We start from the raw sequence: 23,373 nt of genomic DNA, 5'->3' as shown, positions 1-23,373 counted from the left end.
ACAAATGCAGCAGGCAGGATTTTAGGTCTCTTGTAGTCCTTTAAGCAGTCCATTACAATAAATAGGCTGCCTTACTGCAACACACGATTATGCACATTAAGCCCCCATTTACACCAGTGCGACTTGTCATGCGATTTGACAGGTCAAATTGCATGACAAGTCGCACCCTATTGTCGGAAATGGAACCGTTCAAATCGGTGCGATGCCGATTTGAAAAAAGTAGTTCCTGCACTACTTTTGGCAATTTCAGCTGCGACTTGAATAGACATCTGTGCATGAGGTCACGCAGATGTCGGCTAAGTCGCACCTGAAGTCGCACTGGCCTGCGGCTTTGAAATTGTGTGATTTCAAGTAAAGCTGCATGATTTCAAAGCCTCATTCAGTGTTAACCTAGACGAAAGCAGAACTACAGTTCGCAATACTTACCTCTGCATCCAACTAAACTCAGGTGCATACCTCCCAACTTTTTGAGATGGGAATGAGGGACACTTATTAGCAAAAATATGTAGGCATAGGACACACCCCCTGCCACACCCCTTTAAAGGATAAGTATACAAAAAAATTATTAGTTAAACAAAAAAGTGCTTTTTTTACCACTCCTAATCCTTTATATTGGCTTTTGAAATTTACAAATGCCGCAATTTAGAAATGGGATGAAAGTTTTAGCACTGGGAGACACTTTTTGATAGATAAGTGCATTTTATATACCACTATATAGATCAGACCAAAATGAGGGACAAATGAGGAGGAAAGAGGGACAGAGGGACTTTGTTCCGAATGAGGGACAGTCCCTCGTAATCAGGGACATTTAGGAGCTATGGACAGCGGACCAAGAATTTACAATCAGCGGTCATGTGATTGCTCAGTTCTTGGGCTTAGAACCTGGGGGGGACGGGTAGGTAAGTATGTATGTTTATTTTTTTATATTCCCGCACTTCTCCTTTAATAGTATAGTTTGCCTAAACCCCTAGTAGACCAGTGGAGGGGTTCAGTGAAATGCAGCATAATTGGCTCACAGTGTAAAAGTTCCCCTTTATTCTGCCCCAGTTCACTTTATTGCCGCTCTCCTACAAGTACAGTCTGTCTGCCCCGATCTTCTTCCCTGTTCCATGGCTTTATTGCGCTCCGTCTTCCTTTATTCATCAGGTCCCCCCCCATCATCACCCCTCCTCTGTTCTCTACCACATCCAGCTGCATGGGGTCCTTATGATATAAATGTGTCTTTGTATTCTGGGACACATCCAGCCTGGAAACGGCTCCACACATGTCTCTAATAATAGCGCCAGGGTGGGGGCTGGAAGTAGGCTGAGACCATCTACATCTGTCTCACCATGAACTGGAACTGATCCACATCTGTATATTGAGACTTAACAAAATTGTCTACTTTTGTGTCCACGCCTAGATCGGACATAATGCGTACTGATAGAATTCTGTGTATTCAGAACTAGACTGATAGGTGGGCTGGGGCTAACTGGGGGCAAAAATGTAAAGGGATCAAGCGAGACGTCTTCTAAGAACTTTCTGGTTTCTGTAATGAATGATAAACAGAACAACAAGGCAAGAGTAAGCAGGGCCCTGATTCGTTGCCAGGGTCGCCCATGCTGGCCAAGGGCCCGTCCCACTGTCCTCCTGCTCAGGGATGAGATAGGGTACACATACCTTTAACACGCAGAATTCTGTCATCTTTGGCCACTTATATTCTCCAGGCCTGAGGCCCTACTCCAGATATAAGGGCTGTCCACATGAGTAGCCTTTCAACAATTTTACTGTAGCAGAAACATATTGAGCAGTTTTTTGACAACACACTCTTTACCTCTGCCCTGATGGTGCCAACATCAATAATTCTGCACAATGCAAGATATGTAAGAAATTTAAACACATGACGGCCACCAAACTCTTCCATTGTCATCACTGTAGGTCCCCTATTGGTGGGTTCTCCAATGGAGCTTATTTTGGGCCGACCCCGAAGGGTTCACTTCCTAAGGCTACAAGCTTACATGACAGTATGCTAGTGGTACTCTTCCCATCAGCCTCTGCCCCAAGCTCTTCTAACTCAAAATTATACAGGACTAGAGTAAATCCACCCACCATACCCACCCAGGGGCGGCACTTCACTAAAAGGGGTACTTACCCTTGCTTACATGGCGGGAGCCCCAAAGTATCCATATAGACAGTATGGCACAGTTTCATAACAAGACCATTCAATATGCACTATGAATTTACAGGAGCAGTGTGCTTGAACATTACTCTGTTAATGATGTCCCTTAGTCTATTAGTGGGCCTCCTGGATAAGGTGCTATGTGGCAGCATACGACACAAGGATGTGGCAATCCAGATACAGGCTGGTGAAAGGGTCCTTCACCAAACCAATAATTTTCTAGGGGTTACAGGACCAACCCTAAGCTGACGATATTCCACAGGAACCTTTCAATATGCTGAGACTGGTTGTTTCTATCCAGCAGGTCTCTTTCCCTATCTCAAACTGCAGGGTGTACCAGAATGACCCAGTAGGGATATATATAGTCTCTCTGGGTCCGATTTGGCTGCACACATCTCAGGAGAGATATGTGTCCAATTAGACACGGGCTCTCCCAAGATGGCCACCATAAGCCCAGTGCAGAGGACAAATTAGTCCTCTCTAGGGTTCCCCTAGCACCAAATGTATGCAGTGATCATGTGATCACTGTGTTTACTTCTGGCAGCTAGCCAGGAATTCAGTGGGCAATCTTTGGACCACTGCCTCTCCACCTACTCCAGTGGTGATTCCGCTCATCGGGTGGCTGCCAGCACACCACCCCCCTTACAGGCCTGTACTGCCGTGTATTCAGATAGGTGGCTGGGTTCCATAGCAGTACATCCCAAATGACAGTTCTGCCACATGATTGGTCATCTGTGGAATTGGGAACTGATTATCCAGAAGCAGAGGTGACAATATTCGCCTAATAGGTGTAGCTCTACCCCCCATAGAAGCCGCTGAGTAGATGCCCAGGGTTCTTTTCCAATTTTGCCCAGTAGCCGGGCACAAAATTCACTCTTCAGACTCATTAACCAGTCTAGGGATATGCTTTTTGATGCTTTAATGAAAACTTGAACTTGGATAGGTAGTGTGTAATTGTAGGATACTCCAGTAACCTTTAGTAGCAATTGGAGGACACTAAACTTTTCCTTTAGCACTGTGAGCCACGTCCTTGCACAAGTAAATTATAGACTAAGCTTTGTAGTAGCAACCTGAGATTTATCTTCCTCTTGGACATTCAAGCAAAGTCCTTTCACTAGGAATTAAATATACTAAGCTCTTGAGGACACCAGACACACTGTCCCCTTTAAACACACTGACTCTTGCATAAGAGGAAAGGCAGCAGCACAAAGTCTCTAGGATCTCTTATACCAGTCTGTACTCAGTACTAATGTCCTTGGATAATTGGTTGCCACCTTCCAATATCTTCCAGACACCTAACTAGATCTAGGCTAGACACCAGACTAGACAAACCATGATACCAGACTAGATCCTCAGATGACAGCAAACCCTCAGGAAAGTAGGCCTCCAACTAGCCCAACTGAGGCCTTGATGAACTGCAGGCACATGACAGAATTGCTTAGGGACAAACAGCCTCCCAAGTCTGTCATCTCCTACTCAGGGAAAAAAAGCCTTTTCTTCCAAACTCAAAAAATATTTAGCTGCCAAATAGACTCTCCCTGCCCACTATCTTCCAGAACATTTCTGGACAAACATGGGGAAGCAGTACATCCTGCAGCCAGTGAAACATAGAGCAGACCAGAACAATCAAACACAGCTACACTGGTTACAGTGTGTGAGAACTAAATCTGCCTAGCAATGAAATGCAGCACCACTGAATACTGAATTTTACCCAACCTAGTACCTATCTAGGAGGGTGCTACATAAGCAATTGCTGAAAATTGGAATACAATGATCACCCAAACCTCAGTTATCTCTTCCTGGGGATTGCCAGTGTACACTAATGGACACAGCATGAAGCAAAGTATCTTGTTTGTCTGTTCAGTATTAAAAATAGAGAGGACCACACAGAGAGAATGGGATGGGGTACGTGTGTTCTATCAGAGCCATTATGAAAGGCATTTACTACCTTCTATATATCATGTATGGGGCCAAGCCTTCAGAATTTCCTTTAGCCATAGTCGGCCAGGAGATAACAACATCTGTTGTTTTATATACAGCAGCTGAGATTTCACGAACTTGCTGTTTCTGGTGCATTCCTCGAACTGATGCATCAAAAATGGGGATCTGATTTGTGAACTGCAACATGACACTTCAGTAACTCAATGCAGTAGAAGTTTTTCGCATTAAAAATTGCATCGGTAAGTGCGCTATAGTCTGCAAGGTCACAGCCGACAGTGACAATGCTGTCCTCCTTTCAGAACAGAAGGTGAAGCATTGTCACCCATAACAGGAAGTCTGAAATTAAAAATCTGTTTTTATCAGTGTTAAAATCAACACAAAACTTTGCATGTTGTGGTAGCATAGAAAATGTGCCTAATAAACGTAATAAAATGTGGCAACCGTGGTTGGACATTCTGGCCCTTGCACCGTAACAAGTGATGAGAGAGAGAGACTTGTACAAGGGTTAAAATAAGAATAGCCATAAATAGATTGAATGAGTATTAGAGGTAACCGCATTTGTATTTGATTTTGTACTTAAAGAGGAAGTAAACTCTTATTTCTTTATAGTACATCACGGGACACAGAGCAGCCATAATAACTAACTGGGTTATACGCCACCTATCATTGAATGGACACTGGCAAACCAAAAAGACAGGAAGTCCTCCGCTATATAACCCCTCCTACACACAAAGTACCTCAGTTTTTTTGCCAGTGTCTTGTAAGGTGATAGTCATGGTTGGAGAAGATCTCCGTGATCTAGCTAAAAGAATGGTCCTGGAACAGATCTTGAAGGATTTAAAGGGCTATATAATCGGATTTATCCGGACAATGATACACTAAAATGGATGGTACCCGAACCTCGTTTATACAAGAAGATTACGAGGTATTGCCTGTAAAGTGACCCTTTGAGTGCTGTCAATGTAAACAGACAGATCACTGTTCTGTCAAGGAAGTAGAGAGAGATCTGCTGTTCCTCATGATCAGGAACAGCGATTTCTCTACTCCCCGTCAGTCCCATCCCCCCGCAGTTAGAAACACCTCCCTAGGGAACACCTAACCCCTTGATCGCCCCCTAGCGTTAACTTCTTCCCTGCCAGTGACAGTAATCAGTGGCTATTTTTAGCTCTGATCGCTGTATAAATGTCAATGGTCCCAAAAAAGTGTCAAAAGTGTCCAATCTGTCCGCCACAATCTCACAGTCCTGCTAAAAATCGCTGATCACCGCCATTACTAGTAAAAAAAAAAAAAAAATTAATAATAAAAATGCCATAAATATATCCCCTATTTTGGAGACACAAACCAATAAATATACACTTATTGCGATTTTTTTAACCAAAAATATGTAGAAGAATACATATTGGCCTAAACTGAAGAAATGTGTTATTTTTTTTGGATATTTATTAAAGCAAAAAGTAAAAAATTTGTTTTTTTTCAAAATTGTCGCTCTTTTTTTGTTTATAGCGCACAAAATAAAAACCACAGAGGTGATCAAATACGACCAAAAGAAAGCTCTATTTGTGAGGAAAAAAGGACGTCAATTTTGTTTGGGTACAAATTGGCACGACTGCGCAATTGTCAATTAAAGGGGCGCAGTGCCGTATCGCAAAGAAAGGCCTGGTCATTAAGGGGTCAAATCTTCCGGTCCTTAATTGGTTAAAGGGTTTTTCAGGCATTACCTAAGTATACTCCCATACCTCCCCCTCTATCTCTGGAGCATGTACAGGTTTTCCTCTAATTTTTCTTTTAACTTGTGCCTGTAGCGTGAAACAACTTTTATTATGTTATGACATCATCACCAGGGTTGTAAAATTCTTAAAGGGTCAGCTGGAGGGGCATCAGTTCCTATTGATGTAGTTACACCCCCAGAACTACATCACCCAAGAGCCCTTTCAATTTCTGGCCAGGCTATTGGAAGGCAGCAGCATCATTTTACTGGAATAGATGGGGATCTGAAGTAAAGCAGGCAGGGCTGACAACACTGCTTGGGATTTCAGTTCAGCAAATTCCTGGTGTTGTCAGCCCAGACAGGAAGTTCGGAGCACACTGGATACTTGGCAGATCAACAGATTATTATTATACAGGATTTATATAGCACCAACAGTTTGTGCAGTGCTTTGCAACATGATGGAAGACAGTACAATTCAATACAGGAGGAATCAGAGGGCCCTGCTCATTAGAGCTTACAATCTAGGAGATAATTTACCTATTTTTGGAGGATAAAACACGAGGAAATGTATTGCAGAGATGTCATTAATATGTTTATTTTTTTATTTTGCTTAGACATACAGTACATTTTAAGATGTAAGACATCAGTTTAAAAACGTATAAACTTAAAAGTAATACAAAATTGACAAAAAAATATAAATTTGAGTTTATTTCAAGTATTTAAAAGTATTTCAAACTGATCATGTTTTGTTTTTCCCTCAGGAGCCTGAAAGATGACAACGTGATCACCACAGAGATACAAAGGAAGTTGAATATATACGTCTGTCAGGTCAGTCTTGCTTAGTGGTATGAATTCTGCATAAAAAGAGTCATTTTTACATTGACGCCTGTACGTCAAGGCCTTGCCTATATATAAATAAGTATTGCACCACCTTTTTATGATTCTGGACACCTGCCTATCATCGATGTTGTTTTGGCTGCCTCATAAGCCAGGACTTGGTTGCTCTGCCTGGCCTGAAACCTGTTCCAAAATTTCCTGCAAATTATGTGTAGCACCTTCTAGTGTGCTACTAGAATAGTGCAGGCAAATTTATTTTTGGTTCATACTAAGTTTATGAATCAGGAATTGGGTCAGGGTTACTGCAGGTCAGGCTGGATGACTCACAGATGCAGGCCTCTGGTACCTCCCTCTGGGTCTGAAAGTTTGGAGAAACTTCTAGAAGTAAGTGGGGGTAGGCCAGAAGGGGTGATTTGCATACTTAGGGGAACTTAGCCAGTCCTGGCAGGATGGAGTCAGCCCTTAAATATGTGAGAGCCATGTTAGCAGAGGAGTCGGGTGGAAGATGGAGTGCTAAGGAGATTAGGCTGGCTTGGGAGGATCCTGACAGGAATATTGCCTAAGCAGCAGGGAGCAAGGAGGACAGTGTAAGTACATCAGCATACCCAGGAATTCATAAGGGGAGAGACTGCCCCCTGTAGCAAGCCTTTCAGGGGGACAGCGTTGTGCGTAACCCTTCTTATCCCCTACCCTGGGAGATCTTCACAGCAGGTAGGCTGGTGGAAAAGCAGCCAGGTGGGCTGGTAGTTCCTGCAGGCAGTAGAGCTGGGATCAGTGTCTACAGTGGAGTGGGAGATACTCTGGTATGCAGCTTACAACAATGTTTCTCAACTCCAGTCCTCAAATACCCCCAACAGGTCACGTTTTTAGGATTTCCTTCAGATGAAACGGCTGTGGTAATTACTAAGGCAGTGAAACTGATCAAATCTCCTGTGCAAAATAATGGAAAGCCTGAAAACATGACCTGTTGGGGGTATTTGAGGACTGGAGTTGAGAAACATTGGCTTACAACACAAAGGATTGAGAGTTCCCAGTCCTTAAAGCGGATCTTCAGTCATTTTTTCAACTTTCCATCTATTAAATCCTCTGCCCTTGTTGTTTTAACTTTGGATAGTAAAACATTTTTTTTCTGCCAGTAAATACCTTATACAGCCCACTTATATTTACTTGTCTGGTAAAAAGCCTAGGCTTATGACATCAGGCACAGCCTTCTCTCTAGCACTCCTGAGAGTTTGCCAGGAAGGGAGGGGGGGATGAGTCATAAGAGGGCCAATGAGAGCTGCATAGCTGGAGGTGTGCCTCTGTGTGTCTGTGTAAGTTCAGGAAGTGAACAAACAGCAGCTTCAGCTGCCCACAGTTAACATGGATGCAGCCAGACTCAGTGGAGGGAGATTTCTGCAGCATATTTGTCAAATACAGAATCACAGAATATATAAAATAATATGCAAAGTGGTTTGAGGGAAGCTTCAGAATGGCAAACATGTTTTTCTTACAAATTATGTGAGCAGACTGCAATTCTTCTTTTAAGGAGTTTTTGCATTTCATCTTGTCAGTGCCCGGGAAGGAAGACAGTTCAAGATCTTGTACATAGGGAGGAAGCTGTCCCTGGTTATTGTTTCAGCCAAGTTGGGCATCCCATAAATCTCTTCACCCCACCCAAGTTGTTACCCCTAATAAAACAAGAAAACAAAGCCAAGGGACTTACTTCTTGTGTTTGGATGCAAGGGGAGAATGCGTGTTGCCTGGCTGTGCAGGAATAGGGGAGCCAGTTACCAGAAGTCCCTGCGGGGGGTAGAGCTACATATGCTATACAGCATAATACACCCATGTGTATGAGGTTTAAGGACTTGTTCACACCAGCAGCTTTTTTCAGCGTTGCCCAACACATTCCCAAAGCAAAAAGAAGGTAATTTGTCTTATATCCTTTGGCTTCAATGCACACTAATGCACTGTCTTGGTGCACGCTGAATAAAAGGAGGACATGTTGCATTTTTGCATAGTGTGCTAGTTTCCGAAGTGCTGTAATGCATTGCAACATGCTGCAGCCCATAAGAATAGCAGACAAGTCAGAAAAAAAAAAAAAAGTACTCCAATGCATTTTAAAGTGGGGTTCCACCCAAAAAAAAAAAAAAAACTACATGAAAAATCAAAAAAAAAAAAAAATACAAAAAAACATTTGGATATTTTTTTTTTTTACTTACCTCTAAATGCCTGTTGCTAGGGGGTCCCTGGTAGTCTGCCTCTTCCAGTGCCTGGGCTGGTGACATCACTTCCCCCTCGACACAGGAAGGGCTTAGCTCTGCTCCCTCCCTCCTGTCAATCATCTGGGACTCATTACAGGTCCCAGGTGACTGAGCGGCCAATCACGGCGCGCGGCACCGCTCACGCATGCGCAGTGGGTGCCAGGCTGTGAAGCCACAGCCCGGCACCCACAGTTGCAATGCCGGCGCCACTGAACGGAGGGGGAGACGAGCGGGGCTTCGATCCCCCGCATCCCTGGACCCTGGGACAGGTAAGTGTCCAACTAAAAGTCAGCAGCTGCAGTATTTGTAGCTGCTAAATTTTAATATTTTTTTTTTTTGACTGGCCCTCCTCTTTAATAACATAGTGCAGCACATGGCAGCTTGCATTCACTACGCACACATTATGCGCACATTAACACACACTATGTGATGTGACTGAGCCCTAAAACAAATATACTTAAATAAATATACCTGTATTTACTGATTAATTATAAATGTTACAGTAGAGTATTTAGACTATTGAGGTTGCTCTATGCTCCTATAAGAGAGTTTTGCTTTGCCAAACTTAGTAAAACCAGCTCAGCAGTAAAGTGTACTTTGAAATTAATTCAAAATGTTGGCAGTGAGGTGCCCCAGAAAAAGACTTTGCTGGACACCTTATGCCGCGTACACACGATCGAAAATTCGGCCAGCAAAAGACAGATGAGAGCTTTTGGTCGGAAAATGCGACCGTGTGTATGCTCCATCGGACTTTTGCTGGCCAAATTCCAGTTAGCAAAAGATTGAGAGCATGTTCTCAATCTTCTCAGAAAGTTCCTATCCGAAAATGCGATCGTCTGTAGCAATTCCGACGCACAAAATTCCTACGCATGCTCGGAAACATTTCGGCGCATGCTCGGAAGCATTGAACTTCATTTCCTCGGCTCGTCGTAGTGTTGTACGTCACCGCGTTCTTGACGGTCGAAACTTCAGCGAACTTTTGTGTGACCGCGTGTATGTAAGGCAAGCTTGAGCGGAATCCCGTCAGAAAAGCCATCATATCTTTTTCCGACCAAAATCCCGATCATGTGTACGCGGCATAAGTAGACAGAGGCATCACTTACAAGGAAATATGTGTATATAAAAGGATAATTCTACTTTTATAAGAGAAGGCAAGCTTGTAAAAAAAATGCCATGTGTTTTTCATTTGCCGAGGAGCATTATGATATCACCCTATTTGCACTTGAAGTGACTCTGTCGTTGAAAAAAAATATAAAAAGGTATAAAGTCAGGGAACCTATCAGGGACATATCATTAGCAGGGTGCAAGTCCCCACCGTTACGCCACAATGGCTTACTGAGCTCATGCCCCAAACTGTGAAGGTTCTCATTTATCCAGGCCATAGTGTAGCTAGTAGTATTACGTTACATTCAAGTGAACTTGTACTGTAATGGAGAAGACGTTTCGTAGCTTATCCAAGCCACATCTTGAGTTCTAATGTAGACTTGGAGAAACATCTTCAACATTACAGAACAAGTCCAGTTGAATGCCACTAACTACTACCAGCTACACTTTCCGATAGTGTTGGTGCTTGCTGTTCCCTTCCGACTTACACATTTACTATTGGCCCAATCATGTGAATGGTTTTCTCACTGGGCCATTCCGATCTCCGAAGCTTCTACACTTCCTGTTAATGTTAAAGTTTGTCATTCCCTTCCACCATACACACTTTACTTTTAACTCATCACAGTGAAGTGATGAGGAATCAGGAAGCATGGAGATAAGCACTAGGGATATTGGATCAAATTCAAACCATGGCACTACCTGCCTGGAGTTTGCATGTTCTCCCCGTGCCTGCGTGGCTTCCCTCCGGGTACTCTGGTTTCCTCCCACACTCCAAAGACATGGTGGTAGGTCAGTTGGTCAAAATTAGCCCTAGTATGGGTATGTATGAATTTAGTTTAGAGACTTATAGAGATTGTAAGCTCCTTGGGGGCAGGGACTGCTGTGAATGTACAATATATATGTAAAGTGCTGCGTAAATTGATGCTGCAATATAAGTATCTGTAATAAATAAATAATAATGGCCAGGTAGCAGCACATAAATTTGCTGCTATAGGCAGCATATGAAACACACCCCCAGTTTTCTTTGTCATGGGAAAGTGTCCTTCCAATTTTTGGGAGGATTGTTGGCCATTGAACTCTAAAGGAAGTGGTTGGGGGAATAGCTCCCCTACTGTTTGGGCTGCAGGGCCTGTACACTGTATAACAATAGATGTACACAACTCTAATGCCCTGTACACACAATAGGATTTTCCAACAACAAAATCCTGGATTTATTTCTGACGGATGTTGGCTCAAACTTGTCTTGCATACACACGGTCACATAAATGTTGTCGGAAATTCCGAACGTCAAGAACGCGGTGACTTACAACACAAACGACGAGCCGAGAAAAATTAAGTTCAATAGCCAGTGCGGCTCTTTTGCTTGATTCCGAGCATGTGTGGAATTTTGTGCGTCGGAATTGTGTACACATGATTGGAATTTCTGACAACGGATTTTGTTGTCGGAAAATTTGAGATCCAGATCTCAAATTTCGTTTGTCGGAAAATCTGATGGAAACATGAATAAATAACAATAGTTCCGCGCTTAGGACTGAAAAGAAAAAAGGAGAACTGCAGCCCCCCTATATAGTAATTTCACCTAGGTGAAATACAAATCAACAGATGTCTTAGGAAAGGGGAATTGGCGCTGTTCTACTATATGTGCATAAAATGTGATTCCTAAAAAACATATATAAAACATATATATAACAAGGTTGTATGTGAATACATCCAATGTGCTCATAAAGAGCTTTGATTTAGTGCAAAAGGGCTCCACCACCCAGTGTTATGCAATAAAAGTGCTATGTGCTGGGAATTATATATATATATATATATATATATATATATATATATATATATATATATATATATATATATATATATATGCATACCCAAAAATTGATGGAAACACGGCCTACACACGGTCGAAATTTCCGCTCCCATCGAACATTTGTTGTCGGAAAATCCTATCGTGTGTACAGGGCATGACAACCTTCTTAAACAAGCATTGGTTTTGCCCTTGTTAAGAAGAAAGCATTTTTGATTTTCTGTCTATGCTAGTAACCATGAGAAGATGATTGGTTAATATGAGTAGCACTGGCAGTTCTTCTTCAGGCACTTTCAGTCCTCACACTGCTTGACTTGTATGAATTGGCCCGTGACATGTCTTTTTCCATGTCTCCCTGGCTTTGGCCTTTGTCTGGTGACCTGGAATCATGCCCTGTCTCTCCTGTGACTTTATGGTGTGGAAGAAGTCCTCCTCTGCTGCGCTCTGTGTATAGGGATTACAAGGAATCTGGCCAGGCTAGGAATGTGTCGGAGGGTAAGGGGCACTGGGAGAGAGGTCTGGCTGCTCTTCGCTGTTGAAATAACCCATTTTGTGTCATTCCTCCCCAACTCCTAGCTTCCTCTTTAATCTCCAGCCAGGGGGAGGAGGATGTTGGGAGTCTGCATTCTGTCACTGGGGAAGGGGAGAGGGGGGGTACATTCTTAACCCATTAACCCTCATCACATCCTTATGTATACATTTCTTCCTATATATTCATTCCAAAGTCCATGGATCTCCTGGATAAGACTTTAACTTATAAAGCCACTTTTTGGTCATTGTGTACTCTAAGATTACACATTTTAGGACGAATCTACAAAGGCGTCCTGAGATTCCATGATAAAACATAATTTGCAGTGATTAATTGTGTGCATTTACTTTTATGGATTGTTAGATGTGTAGTCATCATTGTCTGCAGTGTATCTCATATATATAAGTTTAGTCAGATTTGTCCAAAGATTGGCAGTCATCAATCAGTGGAGATTTTGGTGCTACATTTGTCAAGTCTATTAGTTATTGCTTATGTAGTTTGGCCATAGACAACATGGTAACTCCTGTCAACGGTTGTTCAGATATGTTTGGAGTTCGAAGAGCTCATATCCATATTTAAAAACATGTGTTTCACTTTTTCTTTGCATACATTTTTCTTCCTTTTTGCATGGGTGTTCTGGTTTTCTTCTGGTTTGGTGGGTGTTTCTCAGTGGTACAAAGGTTTTCTTCCTGAGTAGACTTCCTGTGGTTTACTTCCAATGGCCATTCAGTCCACGCCCCCAGTCACAGTCAGCCACATTACTTCAAATCTCTTTGGTCAACAATCACAGTCAGCCACAGTGCCCCTGAGCTATTGCCTCAGATTACAATAGTAGCTGACCACAGTGTACAAGATCCCTTCAGTCTCTGCCAGGAGCGTCTAGCGCTCCTTCTTTATCACAGATGTCAATCCACCTGATTGATGTGGCCAGTCTCTGGGTGGAGACCAAACCTGATATAAGCCAGCCAAGCCTGCAGTCTCATGCTTGTGATATTGCATTTGTTACACGTGCTTCCAGTTCCCTATATGTCTTCCCTGCCCTGTTAGGTTGGATTCCACCATTGACAACCTCGGATCGGATATAGACTACTCTCTGAACTCTGCCTGTCTTTTGACTATGGATTTGACCCTGACCACTCTGAACCTTGCCTGCCTTGTACCTGGACTGTCATTGAAGCACTCTAAAAAAAAGGGGGGGGGGGGGGGATTAACTGCGCATAAGTGCAATAGTGTAGTCAATAAAAATCAATGAAAATTAATTAAAAAGCTGCGAATTCCTATATGTGACACAAACACAGAAATAAATAATATAAAACTATTGAATCTCGCTATTGGGAAACAGAAGTGCATACAAGTGACAATCAGATCACCTTTAGGATAAAATCCAAATGACTATGTGAACATGAAAATCATATATCATATGAATTGACACTAAGTAAATAAATGGCAAATCAATATATCAATCATAAAAAGTGCAAACTTCATGTGCAACAGTGAAAAATAATTAGTTTCTGGTAAGCGGCCAGTCACTCTGTATGTGGTGGTGGACTCAAGCACCTTGTCCTCATCCAGCACGACCTTCATTCCAATTTAATTTAACACCCGGGTGTTCTATTTTTCACATATGGACTTACACTAATTATTTTTCACTGTTGCACATGAAGTTTGCACTTTTTATGATTGATATATTGATTTGCCATTTATTTACTTAGTGTCAATTCATATGATATATGATTTTCATGTTCACATATTCATTTGGATTTTATCCTAAAGGTGATCTGATTGTCACTTGTATGCACTTCTGTTTCCCAATAGCGCGATTCAATAGTTTTATATCATTGAAGCACTCGGTCTGTCTGCCAAACGCAATTACCTGTTTGCTGTGCTCAGTTTGCACCAACCCCGGCATGGTGGTCAGGCACTATAGCTGGCTTATGTGTACTTCCCCTAAAGCAGCCCCTTTTCCCATAAGACAAGCGAGCCTACAGTACTCGGTTGCCCCCAGGACTTATACACAATGCTATAGTGCCTGTCCACCATGCTGGGGCAGGTGCGAACTGAGCACAGCAAACAGATACTTGCAGTTGGCAGACAGGGCAGAGTGGTACAGTGACAGTCCAGGTACAAGGCAGGCAAAGTTCAGAGTAGTCAGGGTCAAATCCGTAGTCAAAAGGCAGGCAGAGTTCAGAGAGTAGCTGACAAGGGAATCCAATCTTGCAGAGCAGGGAAAGACAAACAGGGAGCTTGGAGCATCTGTAACAAACACAATATCACAAACATGAGACTGCAGGCTTGGCTGGCTTAAATCAAGTTTGGTCTCCACCCAGAGACTGGCCACATCAATCACCTTGCAGGTAGACAGACAGACAGGGAGAATGTAACACAACCAAAATCAGGATGCTGGCATGAGATCAGCATCTGTAATGGAGCAGGAGCTCTAGACGTTCCTGACAGTCTCCAATAACAGCCGCCACAATATCCTGGATTTCCTCGGGCCTCCGAATTACATTCATTCACAGCACCCCTAATCTTCTCGGTCTCCAATCAAAGCCTGTCACAGTTCCTGGATCACCTCAGCCTCTAAACATAGCTGACCACAGTGTCCAAGATCTCCTCAGTCTCCATTAACAGTCTGCCACAATATCCCGGATCGCCTTGGGTTTCCAGTTACAGTCAGAAACAGTGCCCCTAATCTTCTCAGTCTTTAATCAAAACCTGCCGCAGTGTCCCTGATTTCCTCGGTCTCCAGTCACAACCAGCCACAATGTGCAAGATCTCCTTAGTCTCCAAAAACAGCCTCCCACAATACTCTGGATCTCCTTGGATCTCCAATTACAGTCAGAAACCGTGCCCCTAATTTTATTTTTTATTTTATTATTTATTTCAGGTACTTATATAGCGCCGTCAATTTATGCAGCGCTTTACATATACATTATCTTCTTGGTCTTCAATCAAAGCCTTTCACAGTGTTCCTAATCTCTTCGGTCTCTAGTCATAGCTTGCCACAGTATCTCTTTTTTCTTTAATCACAGTCAGCCACAGTGCCCCCCCCCCCCCCCCCCAATCTCTTCAGTCTCCAATCTATAGCCAGCAACAGTGCCCCCAATCTCTTAAATAATTTCTATTCATAATGCCCTTGATCTCTTAGTTCATTTATCACAGCCAGCTACAGTGCCCCCCAATGTCTTCAGTCTTTAAACAAAGCAAGCCACAGTACCCAAATTTTACTCTCCAATCATATGGCAGTCACAGTGTTTCTAAATTCTCTGGTCTCCAATCATAACCGGCCAAAGTGTCCTCGATCACTTAAATCTCAAATTAGAGCAGCCATATCGCCACCAATCTCTTCAACCTCCAACTAAAGCCACATTGCTCCCAAGCTCTTTGGTCTCTATTCATAGCTGGCATTACAGTAAATCAAACACCCAGAAAAAATGGACCAGAGGGAGGCAGGGAGGCTGAGATTATTGAAAGCTGAAGCTAAAGAAGAGAGCTAGATTGAATTGGGGAAGAAGCCAGATTACAACACTTTTCCAATATACATCTCAAATGGCAGTAAACTGCCTATGCTGCTACTGACCAGGCAATGCTATAAGATCCCATTGGTTTATATTTATGTCACAATGCAAAGTCTTCTATTCACCTATGTTATGTTACTATCCCTTGCTGTCCTACCATGTAATAAGTCTCTGGGTTGTCTTTAGTCTCAGATACTGGAGCACTGCCCAAGATGCCGGATATCTGCCTTCTGTGAACGAGCGCATAATGTTTAGGCAAAGGTTGTAATTGGCTGCCTGAGCCCCGCCTGCAGCCACCGGTGTGCTCTAGTGCTGGAAAGTATCCAAAAATAAGTACAAACTGTCAGCGCTTGAGTGATATAAGGATACAATCCTGCTGTGGAGGACACCCATTTAAATCCATTCAAATTTCCCTTTGTACTGTAGTAAGCCCTGATATACATGGCATTGCAGCTCCCTTCGGACTGGCAATCTTTTCACTACCCTAAGGAAAAAAATAGAACATGCACCACCATCATGTTGTATCGTCAATGCAACTCTATTAAATAGCAATATACTGAAAGTAATGCAAAAACGGGCATAACTTTTTTAATACCTTACATACAGTGCATTGCAAAAGTATTCACCCCCTTGGCATTTTTTCGTGTTTTGTTGCCTCACAACCTGGAATTAACATGGATTGTTTGAGGATTTGCATCATATAATTTACAGAACATGCCCACAACTTTGAAGATGTTTTTTTTTTTTTATTGTGAAGCAAACCACAAATAGGACAAAATAACAGAAAAAGTCAATGTGCATAACTATTCACCCCCCCAAGGTCATTACTTTGTAGAGCCACCTTTTGTGGCTATCACAGCTCCAAGTCACTTTGGATAAGTCTCTATGAGATTGCCACATCTTACCACTAGGATTTTTGCCCATTCCTCCTTGCAAAACTGCTCCAGCTCCTTCACGTTGGATGGTTTGCGCTTGTGAACAGCAATCTTTAAGTCTGACCACAGATTTTCTGGTGGATTGAGGTCTGGGCTTTGACTAGGCCATTCCAACACATTTACATGTTTCCCCTTAATCCACTCAAGTGTTGCCATAGCAGTGTCTTTGGGGTCACTGTCCTGCTAGAAGGTGAACCTCCGTCCTAGCCTCAAATCACACACAAAGTGGTACAGGTTTTGCTCAAGAATATCCCTGTATTTAGCATCATCCATCTTTCCCTCAACTCTGACCAGTTTCCTAGTCCTGACTGCTGAAAAACATCCCCACAGCATGATGCTGCCACCACCATGTTTCACAGTGGGGATGGTGTTCTTTGGGTGATGTGATGTGTTGGGTTTGCGCCAGACATAGCGTTTTCTTTGATGGACAAAAAGTTCAATTTTGGTCTCATCAGACCAGAGCACCTTCCTCCATACATTTTGGGAGTCTCCCACATGCCGTTTCGCAAACTCAAAACGTACCATTTTGTTTTTTGCTGAAAGTAATGGCTTTCTTCTGGTCACTCTGCCATAAAGCCCAACTCTATGGAGCATACGGCTTATTGTTGTCCTATGTACAGATACTCCAGTCTCTGCTTTGGAATTCTGCAGCTCCTCCAGGGTTATCTTAGGTCTCTGTGCTGCCTCTCTGATTAATGCCCTCCTTGCCTGGTCTCTGCCGTCTCTTGGTAGGTTTTCTGTTGTTCCATGTTCTTTCCATTTGGTTATGATAGATTTGATGGTGCTCCTAGGGACCATCAAAGATTTGGATATTTTTTTATAACCTATCCCTGACTTGTACTTTTCAACAACATTGTCCCTTACTTGTTTGGAGAGTTCCTTGGTCTTCATGGCAGTGTTTGGCTAGTGGTGCCTCTTTGCTTAGGTGTTGCAGCCTCTGGGGCCTTTCAAAAAGGTGTGTATATGTAATGACAGATCATGTGACACTTAGATTGCACACAGGTGGACATCATTTCACTAATTATGTGACTTCTGAAGGTAATTGGTTGCACCAGAGCTTTTTATGGGCTTCATAACAAAGGGGGTGAATACATATGCACATGCCAATTATCAGTTTTTAATTTCTGAAAAATAGTTTTATGTATATATTTTTCTAATTTTACTTCACCAACTTAGACTATTGTGTTCTGATCCATCACATATAATTCAGATTAAAACAACATTGAACTAAAGGCTGTAATGTAACAAAATAGGTAAAAAGCCAAGGGGGTGAATACTTTTGCAAGCCACTGTAGGTTGTTCAAATTTCACATGTTGGTATAGTAACTCTTCTTCTTCTGCAGATAAGTAATAGATCCCAGGCAGAAGCAATGTGACGTCATTGAGTTGACGTCAGGAGTGTGCAGGTTGTCTGACATCCACAGAAGGCTACAGAATACAGTATTGATGGCACCAATACCATTGCTCTTCTCAATGGTGTTATCTCCATAAACATTCTTTAGCCCTCTGTGGATGTGCCCCTCCTGGGTTAAGAACTCAATGATGGCATGTTGCTTCTGCTCAGAATCTATTACTTAGCTGCGATGAAAAAGAAGAAAAGTTACTATAGAGGAAGAGTTACTCCACCAACATGTGAAATTTGAAGGACTTATGTATGTTTAGTACAGCCCTTGTATTATACTCAAAGGAACTTCACAAATCAACATATTGCATAAATCCATCCAAGCTGAGTTCTGCTTAATCAATTAGATACTAATTAAGCAGCATATAATCACTGCTTGGAATGTATTACCTAGCTGACGCGTTTTAAGAGCAAACTGTCTTCTTCAGGGCCCTCTACCTCTGAGGAAGACAGTTAACCCTTAAAACATGTCAGCTAGGGCACACACTTCAAGCAGTGACTATATGCTGCTTAATGGAATCAACACTTGATGATCTCCTGCATCCAGTTGGTTGAGCATAGCTCACCTTGGTTGGAATGATGTGATCTGCTGATTTGTGAAGCTCAAATATGACTTTTATTATTTATATAATATATTAAATATTTATTAAAGTTTGATTGAAGATATTACATGATGCCAGTGCACTTTTTATTTCTTCCTTAGGCCGGTCATAGTCGGAGGAAATTTCTTTTCTGCAACCACAAGTGTTGACAGGGGAATCCATCCCGCTGTTCCATTGTGTCCCCCTGACAGGGGGGCAGGGGAAGCCGTCCCCGCCTGGAGAACACTGGCTATAACAGTTGCTAGCAATAATCGCATGTAAAATCTGGAAGGCTAGTTGTACCCAAGTTGATCGATCAACTCAGCCTGCACATACATGGTTTGAATCTCAGCCAGTTCCTGCTGAACTGGCCGAGATTCAAACTGTCATGGCGGGCTTGATGCTCCAGTGCTGGAGTTTAAAAGAAAGCCTAGAACTGCTGTTAGGAACTATTTGAGCTTTATACATTAAAGTTTTACTAAAGCAAAACTTTTATTTCAGTTTTGTATATAGTGGATAGGAATTAGAACACCTGTCAGGTTTGTACTAATGTCTGTGCCTCTGTTATAGGAGAACAGATATCACTGATAATGAAAGTGAAAGAAAATCCCAAATTTTGGGTCGTACCCAATATCTTCCAATTGGGACACTAGTTCTGGTGACAACCAGAGATTACCTTACTTTGGAGGGATTTCCTCTCACTTCCTGTTTTGTCTATGGGACAGGAAGTAAAGGGAAATCTCCCCCAATAGGGCACAGATGGCAAAAATATGACTGACGGGGGTTACAACTCTCCTTTAATCTATCCAAAATGAAAAAAAAAAAGTTTTGCCTTTAGCAATACTTAATTAGTGATCAGGAAGCAGAGAGGTTATAAAAATAGCTTAGGTTTTCTAGAAACATTAACTTCACTTTCAATACTGTCATGAAATGATGGCATAACATCTGATATATGACTTTCAAATCGACGTTGATTGAAAATGTCACTTGTTGAAAATCTCATCTAGTTTCTCATCAAGTTTCATGAGATTTATTGCCCAGCAACATCTTCTTAAAAATCCTTAACTTTGTCAGTCTTAATAAGACAACAACAAAGACACCATTCACTTCAAAAATCGTATTCGTTACAGCCCAAATTTTTCTCTTGTGATTACAAGTAAAGCCTTGAATATGTTGTTGTTGAGGAGAATGCGAGCCACCTAGGAGATGTTCATGGTCCCTCCTGACCTCGGTCCATCCCTCGGGGCTGGAAGGGGGAGCCGATCTTTTGGAAGGAAGCGCAGCGCTAACCAGAGTGGCTTACAAATGTTTATTTATAGAGAAAATGAATTCCATATATGGGGACGGGATGTACAGGAGAAGGGTGTAGAGGGAGAAGATGACAGCGAGCTTTTGGAAAGAGTGAGTCACGTGTCACTTGTACAGGAGGAAATGTGGATTTTGGAATAAGTGTGTAGAGTTGGAATGGACTATAATCATGTTGCAATGGCCAACATGTATTTCTTAGCAAAACACATGTTCTGACTGTGGGACTTCAAGTGGCCCTTTAACTTAAAAAATCCGTACATGTCAAAATATGCAGCAACAGAATAATTTTTTTGGAAAACCTTCCTTTAACATTACTAACCTAAGTTTAGTTTTTTAAATGAGCACAAAGGACAGTACATAACTACATTTAATGTGAAGTGTCCCTTGTGGTGCTCAATGGTCTTCTGAAATCTGAAGTCCTCTGCTCTTCTTCCTCCTCCCCAGAAGCTGCGGGGATTATTACAACCCCTGGACCTGTCACAGGCCGGCTATGCTCGCCCTCTCTGCCACTATACTACTAACCACAATCAATGCAGAATTTAGCAAATCAACAGTAAACAATTTAAACAAACATTGAATGCAGTATGAGTAATGCTACTACTAATTTGGTTCAGTGTGTACTTTGAGGGATTGGCTGGGGTATGGTGCAACTTCTCCTAAGAGGTACCTCTTAACTAAGCAAAGGGGCGGGAGGTCTCTGGGTATCAACCATTAAGAGGCAGTCTTTAGTCTTGACTCTTCAGCCGGCTAAACGTTGGGGCCCAGTAACTGCTGGTGCACTTAAGTGTAGTCAACAAGGCCTGCAGGGAGTAATATGGTTATAGGGATGCTGGCTGTGTAGTTCCTCAAAGCGGAGTTCCACCCATATGATAATCAGCAACTACAAAAAGCTAATAATCGGACACTCACCTGTCCCATGGTCCAGTGATGCGGGCAAACAAAGCCCCGCTCCCCTCCCCCTCCTCTCCCCGGGGCAGGCATTGTGACTGTGGGAGCCCGGCTGTGGCTTCACAGCCAGGCGTGCACTGCGAATGCACGAGCCGCGCTGCACGCTGTGATTGGCCAGGCGGCAATCTTCTGGGACCTGTGACGTGTCCCAGAAGGTTGCATGGAGGAAGGGAGGAGAGGTGAACTTCCTTCTGGCTCCGCGGAGCCAGAAGAGGAAGTGGGAGCTGGATGCCCCTAAAAAGAGGGTATCCGCTCCCCCCCCAAAAGAATAACATGCCAAATGTGACATGTTAGGGGGTCACCTTCACTTAAAGCAGAAGTTCCATTTTTGGGTGGAACTCCGCTTTGTCTCTAGGGGGGAGGTATGAAGCAAGGCCTTCTCACCAGACCCAGTGACACGGCAGCTGTGATGCATCTCACTAGAGATCCACTTGCTCTGCGTTACATATTACGACTCCGGTAGGCAGCACAACAAAGTGAGTATCCAGCAGAGGCTCTATCCCTCCATATTCAGGTCACAGCTTTTTCATTTCTACTTCCCTACACTGTGATGGCTCCCAGTGGTTCGATCTTTCTATCTTGGTCTCACAGTATGGTCCTCTGACACTCTCTGCTCGGGCTGCACACTGAACTCTCCTAAAGAATTTGATTGCAAACCTCTTCTTTCTCCTCCTCTTTATTTGCAGGGCTGTAGTTCAGGCCCCATTGACCTCCATGGACAGTCCACTAACCATAACTACATGTCCCATCATGCTCCTCTCCCCTGTTAATTGGTGTGGCTGCTGTTTACTATATGGGGGGAGATAGTAGGCAGCGAGCGGGAATTACACAGAGCCTGCTGCTGACCTGTGGGTGGGGGCAAGTGGGCAGGAACACACAAACAACCCACAGCTGTGCCTCTCCCCTGTGATAGCACAGTTGCATCCGATCCCTAGCGTTGTGGCTCTCAGGGGGTCAATTAGGGACAGAGCAGTGCCAAGCTGGCAGACCACTGGGCTACACATAGAAACTGTACTATAGCTTCCATCAATGAAAAGTGATCTATAAATGGAGGAGGCTGACATTTCATTCATCTGGCCATCCTCCATTCACAGAGACTGAAATATAACTTCCATCAATAAAAGATGCTCTATAAATGGAGGAAGGACAGATTAATGAAAGCTTTGTCTCTTCCATTCATAGATTATTTTTGATTGACGAAAGCTATAGTACAGCTTCTATTAATGGGGGGAGGAATGGAAAAGGCCAAGTCAGCACTCTTGGTGAGTGGTTATGAAAGGTCCAGCGGCTGTATTATTGCCTGCAGCATCGGAAGCTTACTGCTGCGGGGGGATGTGGGGCAGTGGAGGACTTTGCATTTCAGCTAAGAAAGCAGCCAACGGCACAAGGAACACTTCTCATTCATTGTGAGTTTTGTCCCTTGTAAGTGCTGATTTTTACAAAAAGTATACGTAGGCTTTAAAAATACATTAGTTGAGCTCTAGTCAGTAGCTTTGTCAGTCTGCTGCAGGCAGGAGGAAACATTTCCTCAGTCTGCTGTCCCCCACTGGTCAAATTGCAACATTGCAATTGTGAAGCAAGTAACAAGTGAGAGACAGCACCAGGGGCTGATCTGTGTCACGCGTTTGAACACAGCCAAGGACAACACAACCACCAGGACTTCCATGGTTGGTCATCTCTGAGCCAACAACTCAATTCAGGAAGTAGATGATGACTCTGGGTTGACCCTGTATTGTTCTGTTGACAGGTCACATGACGTGGGCCTTGGACATGAGGTCTCTAGAAGAGGATCAGGAGGAGATTGTTCAGCTAGAGCTGCTCAGTGGTACAAAAAAGGAGGGCAAGAGGATGGGACTTTGAATGAAATACGTAGCAGCAACTGAGTATTGGCTGGACATGTAAAAAAGTATTGATTGGTACAAAACAGTGATATACACACATAATATTTATAGAGAAAAGTAGGGAAATGAATCCCTCATAGTAACCATGATAATAATATGGACATCAGTTGCATGACATAATAAATCACTAGAATCCACCAAATTTGATATGTATACAACATAATTTCAAGATAATGCCTGCATGGCCCATAGCCTTACTATTCCCAGTAAAGTTGATATGGATAAAATTTTTTTATAAAAATAAAATTGACCGATTGGTACAATACACAGCATATATTGGCTCTACGCGTTTCATGGTGTGTGAACCACTCATCAGGAGCAGGCACGTGGTAGATCTACAATAAAAAATAGAATAAAAAATGGGTCTAAATATTCTGTCATATACCATTATGGGAGAGGGGGAACCCCCCTACCACATGTTACTTACAGAAAATCTTGTACTGGTGGTGTAAT

The 23,373-nt window shown here is 42.9% G+C and overlaps 1 protein-coding gene across 1 annotated transcript in view; it reads left to right on the top strand.

Moving 5' to 3' along the window:
* The window catches only part of KANK2 (KN motif and ankyrin repeat domains 2), a 148,654-nt gene that overhangs the window by 62,953 nt on the left and 62,328 nt on the right, over positions 1–23,373 (top strand). Inside the window, exon 2 of the mRNA XM_073622616.1 lies at positions 6,569–6,635. The gene's annotated coding sequence lies outside the window, so the exon portion shown is untranslated. The remainder of the gene's footprint in view (positions 1–6,568; positions 6,636–23,373) is intronic.

This window comes from Aquarana catesbeiana, linkage group LG03 (genome assembly GCF_042186555.1).
Source record: "Aquarana catesbeiana isolate 2022-GZ linkage group LG03, ASM4218655v1, whole genome shotgun sequence".
NCBI lineage: Eukaryota > Metazoa > Chordata > Amphibia > Anura > Ranidae > Aquarana > Aquarana catesbeiana.
This window is presented reverse-complemented; position numbering and strand designations above follow the sequence as displayed.